Genomic DNA, 6,000 nt, shown 5'->3' with positions numbered 1-6,000 from the left:
CCTTCTCCTAATGTCCTCCATGCTATTCCTTATGTTCCACAAATAAGTGAAACCATATGATAATTGTCTTTCTCTGCTTGACTTATTTCACTTAGCACAATCGCCTCCAGTTCCATCCATGTCAATGCAAATGGTGGGTATTCATCCTTTCTGATGGCTGACTAATATTCCATTGAAAGTAATTTTAAGGGGGACTCTGACTGGAGAAAAAAAGACCCAAAGTGACAAAGACTAGAAAAGAGCAGAGAACATCACTAGAAACACCTACTTTACAGGTAACACAGTGGGACTGAATTCATATCTATCAATAATCACTTTGAATGTAAATGGACTAAATGTTACAATCAAGAGATGTAGGGTATCAGAATGGATTAAAAAATAAAAAAACAAAAAAACAAGATCCATTTATATGCTGTCTGCAAAGGATTCATTTTAGACCTAAAGATAACCACAGATTGAAAGTGAGAGGATGGAGAACCATCTATCATGTTAATAGACATCAAAAGAAACCTGGAGTAGCCATACTTGTATCAGACAAACCAGATTTTAAACCAAAGGTTGTAACAGGAGATGAAGAGGGGCATTATATCATAATTAAGGGGTCCATCCATCAAGAACATCTAGCAATTGTAAATATGTATGCTGCCAACTCGGGAGCAGCCAAATATATGATCAATTATAAAAAACATAAAGAAACTCACTGATAATAATCCAACAATAGTAAGGGGCTTTAACACCCCACTCACAGCAATGGATAGATCATCTAAACAGAAAATCAACAAGGAAACAGTGACTTTTAATGATACACTGGACCAGATGTACTAACAGATATCTTCAGAACATGTCATACTAAAGCAGCAGAATACACATTCTTTTTGAGCACACATGGAAAATTCTCCAGAATAGATTCACATACTGGGTCACAAATTAGCCCTCAACAAGTACAAAAGATCAAGATCATGCCATGCATATTTTCAGGCCATGATGCTATGAAACTTGAAGTCAACCACAAGAAAAAATTTGGAAAGATCTCAAATGCATGGAGGTTAAAGAACATCCAACTAAAGAATGAATGGGTTAACCAGGAAATTAGAGAAGAAATAAATACATGGAAGCAAATGGAAATAGAAACACAACAGTCTAAAACCTTTGGGATGCAGCAAAGGCAGTCTTAAGAGGGATGTATACTGCAATATAGGCCTATCTCAAAAAGTCTGGAATACACAACCTAACCTTACACCTAAAGGAACTAGAAAAGGAACAGCAAAAAAGGGCTAAATCCAGCAGAAGAAGGGAAATGATAGATCAGAGCCAGGGGGCTGCCAGCCACTGCCTGCGCCCGCACACCTGCCCACGAGGACCCGTTTTGGACTGGGGCAGCCACCACCTCTGCCTGTGCCCAGGAGAACCAGACTGACTTGGGGGCTGGCCACCGCTCCCACCACACCCCGGGCCGCCCAGTCCGGGATCGCTCCCAGTTTTGGTGGCAGGGGGCAGAGACAAGTTGAGAAGATCCCTGGGGGCATGCACTGCCTGTGGGAGGCTGTGGTTTTCAGCGGCGCTTACAGAGCTGGAGACTGTGTTCTGGAGGATTTGGAGAGGAGCAGACTCTGGCTTCTCTCCTCTGGGGTGGAGGTTTGGGTAAAAACATTTTCCTTTGCCCTGCCCCTCAGAAAAGGCACCAAAAGCTGCCAGAGAAAAAAGCTGCCAGAGAACAAAAGCCCAAAAAACTGGCTTCCACAGAGCCCAGCCCCTTGATAGGGAGCAGGGCAACTCTGCCCAAGCAGGATTGACTGAAAAACAAGGAGGCAGGCCCCTCCCCCAGAAGACAAGTGGGAAGAACAAGAGGACAACAACCCCAGGGTCCCCATAAAACTGTAAAACCCCAACACCAGGGGAAAATTAGTATATTAAGCTCCTGGTGTTGCCTCATGGCCTGTGTATTTCTTAGATACAAATTTTCTCTCTCTCTCTTTTTTAATTCTTTCTCATGCTTCTTTTTTTTTTTTTACTTACTTATTTCAACCAGATGTTTAATACAACATATTCCATAGTAACTTTTAAACTTGAACTTCTTCACACATATAGTTTTTTCTTTTTCTTTATATATAGATATAGATATAGATAGATATAGATAGATATATAAGCTTCAATGTAGTCCTTTATTCCCTACTCAATACTACATTTATATATATACCAGTTTTAATTGCCCTGTATCTCTGGTAAGTACTGTTCTCTAACAAAGAGAACAAAATACACCGAGGAAGAGCTCAAACACTCTACCTCGCCCACATAGAAGAATTATAGCCACCTTTGCTGCACCCCCATTTTTTTTTGTCGGGGTTTTTTTTGGGGGGGTGTTTGTTTGTTTTTATTTTTTTACTTTATAAATCTTATTCTTGGGTTTCATTTTGGCTGGGTTTTTTTGGTGGTGGTTTCTGAATGCTCTGAACTTTTCCAGGGTGCACCTTGCCTGGATTGTGGTTGATATTTTTCACAGTACATCCCCTCAACAACTCAAAAGAATGACTAGGAGGAGAAACTCCCGAAAAAGAAAAGACCCAGAGACAATGGCCTCTCTCACAGACCTAGTGGGTATTGATATAAACAAGATGTTGGAAATAGACTTCAGGGTAACAGTTATGAAGATGACAACTAGAATGAAGAAATCAATTAATGGCAAAATAAAGTCTCTAAGGGCAGAAATGATAGCTGAACTGGTAGAATTTAAAAATGCTATCAATGAAATCCAATCTAATCTAGATACTCTAACAGCTAGGGAAAATGAGACAGAAGAAAAAATTAGTGATCTAGAAGACAAACTGATAGAAAAGAAGGAAAATGAGGAGGCCTGGAGAAAACAGCATAAATCCATGAAAACAGAATTAGAGAAATAAGTGATATCATGAAGCATTCCAATGTCAGAATTATTGGGATCCTGGAGGAGGTGGAGAGAGAGATAGGACTAGAAGATATATTTGAGCAAATCGTAGCTGAGAACTTCCCTAATCTGGGGAATGAAACAAAGTAGAGGCAGAGAGGACCCCTCCCAAGATCAAGGAGAACAGGCCAACACCCCAGCATGTAATAATAAAACTCATAAATCTTAGAACCAAGGAAGCCATCTAAAGGGCAGTTAGGGGGAACAGATTCCTTATATACAGAGGGAGGAACATCAGAATAACATCAGACCTATCCACAGAGACCTGGCAAGCCAGAAAAGCCTGGAAAGACATATTCAGGGTACTAAATGAGAAGAACATGTAGCCAAGAATACTTTATCCATCAAGGCTGTCATTTAGAATGGATGGAGAGATGCAGAGCTTCCAGGACTGGCAGAAACTGAAAGGATATGTGACCACTAAGCTGGCCCTGGAAGAAATATCAAGGGGGGTTCTATAAAAAGAGAAAGACCCCAAGAGCGATATACAACAGAAATTTACAGAGACAATCTATAGAAACAAGGACTTCAAAGGCAACATGATGACAATAAGTTCATATCTTTCAATAGACACTCTCAACGTGAACGGCCTAAATGCTCCCATAAAATGGCACAGGGTTGCAGATTAGATACAAAGACAGGACCCATCCATATGCTGTCTACACGACACTCATTTTGAACCTAAAGATACATCCAGACTGAAAGTGAAGAGATGGTGATCCATCTTCCATGCCAGCTGACCTCAAAAGAAAGCTGGGGTAGCAATTCTCATATCAGACAAATTAGATTTTAAGCTAAAGTCTGTAGTTAGGAACAGAAAGGACACTATATCATTCTTAAAGGGACTATCCAACAAGAAGATCTAACAATTGTAAATATCCCCAACATGGGAGCAGCCATCTACATAAGCCAGCTGTTAACCAAAATAAAGAGTCATATTGATAATATGTTAATTGTAGGAGACCTCAGTACTCCACTCTCAGCAATAGACAGATCATCTAAGCAGAACACCAACAAAGAAACAAGAGCTTTGAATGACACACTGGACCAGATAGACCTCATAGAGATATACAGAACATTCCACCCTAACAACAGAATACTCATTCTTCTCAAGCACACACAGAACTTTCTCCAGAATAGACCACATACTGGGTCACAAATCAGGTCTCAACCAATACCAAAAGACTGAGATTATTCCCTGCATCTTCTCAGACGATAATGCTTTAAAACTAGAACTCAATCACAAGAAAAAATTTGGCACAAATTCAAACACTTGGAAACTAAAGACCACTCTGCTTAAGAATGTTTGGGTCAACCAGGAAATCAAAGAAGAACTTAAACAATTCATGGAAACCACTGAGAATGAAATCATGTCGATCCAAAACCTATGGGATACTATAAAGGTGGTCTGAAGGGGAAATACATAGCCATCCAAGCCTCACTCAAAAAAAAAAAAAAAAAGAAAAATCCCAAATTCACCAACTTTACACTTTAAAGAACTAGATAAAAAGCAACAAACGATGCCTAATCCACACATTTGAAGAGAAATAATTAAGATTAGAGCAGAGATCAATGAATTAGAAACCAGAAACATAGTAGATCAGATCAAAGAAACTAGACACTGGTTCTTAGAAAGAATTAATAGGATCGATAAACCACTGGCCAGACTTATCCAAAAGAAAAGAGAAAGGACCCAAATTAATAAAATTATGAATGAAAGGGGAAAGATCAAGACTAACACCAAGGAAATAGAAACAATTAGTAGAAATTATTATCAACAACTATATGCCAATAAATTAAGCAACTGAGAAGAAATGGATGCCTTCCTGGAAACCTATAAGCTACCAAGACTGAAACAGGAAGAAATTGACAACCTGAATAGGCCAATACCCAGTAACGAGATTGAAGCAGTGATCAAAAACCTCCCAATAAACAAGAATCCAGGGCCTGATGGATTTCCTGGGGAATTCTACCAAACATTCAAAGAAGAAATAATACCTGTTTTCCTGAAGCTGCTTCAAAAAATAGAAACAGAAGGAAAGCTTCCAGACTCATTCTATGAGGCCAGCATTACCTTGATCCCCAAACCAGCAAAGACCACATCAAAAAGAAGAATTTCAGATCGATATCCTTGATAAATACGGATTCCAAAATTCTCAACAAAATTCTAGCTACTGAGACCCAACAATACATTAAAAGAATCATCCACCACGACCAAGTGGGATTAAGCCCCAGGATGCAAGAGTGGTTCAACATTTGTAAATCAATCAATGTGATAGAACACATTAATAAGAGAGAGAACAATATGGTCCTCTCAATTGATGCAGAAAAGGCATTTGGCAAAATACAGCATCCTTTCCTGATTAAAACTCTTCAGAGTATAGGGATAGAGGGAATATTCCTCAAGTTCATAAATCCATTTATGAAAAACCCACAGCAGATATTCTCAATAGGGAAAAGCTGAGAGCCTTTCCTTTAAGATCAGGAACACGACAAGGATGCCCACTCTCGCCACTATTGTTCAACATAGTACTGGAAGTCCTAGCAACAGCAATCAGACAACAAAAAGAAATGAAAGGTATTCAAATTGGCAAAGAAGTCAAACTCCCTCTCTTCACAGATGACATGATACTTTATGTGGAAAACCCAAAAGACTCCATGCCCAAATTACTAGAACTCATCCAGCAATTCAGTAATGTGGCAGGATACAAAATCAATGCCCAGAAATCAGTTGCTTTCTTATACACTAACAATGCAACTGTAGAAAGAGAAATTAGAGAATCAATTCCATTTACAATAGCACCAAAACCCATAAGATACCTCGGAATAAACCTAACCAAAGAGGTAAAGGATCTATACTCTAGGAACAACAGAACTCTCGTGAAAGAAATTGAAGAAGACACAAAAACATGGAAAAATATTCCATGCTCATGGATCAGAAGAATAAACATTGTTTAAATGTCTATGCTGCCCAGAGCAATCTGTACCTTCAATGCCATCCTGATAAAAATTCCAATGACATTTTTCAAAGAGCTGGAACAAACAATCCTAAAATTTAT

Source organism: Mirounga angustirostris, unplaced genomic scaffold (assembly GCF_029215605.1).
Source record: "Mirounga angustirostris isolate CCGP_5_RB_7025 unplaced genomic scaffold, mMirAng1.0.hap1 SCAF_9, whole genome shotgun sequence".
Classification (NCBI taxonomy): domain Eukaryota; kingdom Metazoa; phylum Chordata; class Mammalia; order Carnivora; family Phocidae; genus Mirounga; species Mirounga angustirostris.
Note: the sequence above shows the minus strand (reverse complement) of the source record.